Genomic DNA, 1,270 nt, shown 5'->3' with positions numbered 1-1,270 from the left:
AGCAGTGCTAACAGCCCTCTCCCCTCTCCTCCCTCCCAGCAGTGCTAACAGCCTGCAGAGTGATGGGCCACCCTCCTCCGTGACTGACGTGGCTGACGAGTACATGTTTATTCCCATCACTGGGTTTGCTGTTTCCTTTCACAGGAGGACCACACCTCCGCACTCCCTTACACTTGGGTGAGAAGGCCCCCCACACCTCTCCACCCCTCTTCTAGGCCTCACCCCAGGTCTGCCTCCGACGGGGGGCTGCTAGGCCAAGAGCATGTGCGGGCTGGGGGCTCCAGGAGGGTACTGTTGGGGTGTGTGTGGTTGCGCCTGGACACGCAGGCCAGGCTGCCCACAGGCACAAGCAAGCAGGCAGCTCCAGGCAGGGCAGAGTGGGGCAGCTGTGGCCGGCTCTGCCCTTGACGTCTACTTCCGCGAGAACTCTGATTCCAGCCTGCCCCCTGGACGGCTCTGGAGGTACATGCGCCAAGGTGGGAGGGCAGAACACGCTTTGTTTATCAGGTTGTTAGCACGACCTAGATTTAGACAGCGGTATTTGGGCCTCTGCCCTGAGACGGGGGCCCTGGTGGCACAGTGGATAAGAGCAAGAGCTGCTAACCAAAAGGTCGGCAGTTCGAATCCACAAGCTGCTCTTTGGAAACCCTATGGGGCAGTTTTACTTTGTCCTATAGGGTCGCTTATGGGTCAGAATCGACTGGACGGCAACAGGTTTTGTTCGGGTTTCTGGGCCCTGAGACAGGCAAACCACAGAGCAGCTGGCCACTTTGTCCCCTCACACAGCTGCGCAGCCCCTGAATCAGTGGTTGGATGATCCTACCCCAGTGAAGAACGGTGCCGGACGGCATCCTTGGCGGTCACAGGAAGGAGGCTGCCGGCTCCACGGGCATTGGAGTTCATCAGTTATGGTCATTTCAAGAGCTACTGCCAGATGCTTCCCCAAAGGCCATAATTCAGATTCCCCTTCCTGCACAAGTTCACCAGCACAAGGCAGCCATAACCTTTTACGCCTTGCCACTCTGACGGCAAGAAGCACTGTCTCGTGGCTGCTTTGATGGGCTCTTCCTCTGAGCCTAACGGGTTACGATTGCAGGCAGCTGTTCCTAGCGGGTCAAGGCTCTGCAGACAGCTGTTCCTAGCGGGTCAAGGCTCTGCATGCAGCTGTTCCTAGTGGGTCAAGGCTCTGCAGGCAGCTGTTCCTAGCGGGTCAAGGCTCTGCATGCAGCTGTTCCTAACAGGTCAAGGCTCTGCATCCAGCTGTTCCTAA

Source organism: Trichechus manatus, unplaced genomic scaffold (genome assembly GCF_000243295.1).
Source record: "Trichechus manatus latirostris isolate Lorelei unplaced genomic scaffold, TriManLat1.0 scaffold00317, whole genome shotgun sequence".
Classification (NCBI taxonomy): domain Eukaryota; kingdom Metazoa; phylum Chordata; class Mammalia; order Sirenia; family Trichechidae; genus Trichechus; species Trichechus manatus.
The sequence above is the reverse complement of the archived record's forward strand: the minus strand, read 5'-3'. Positions refer to the sequence as shown.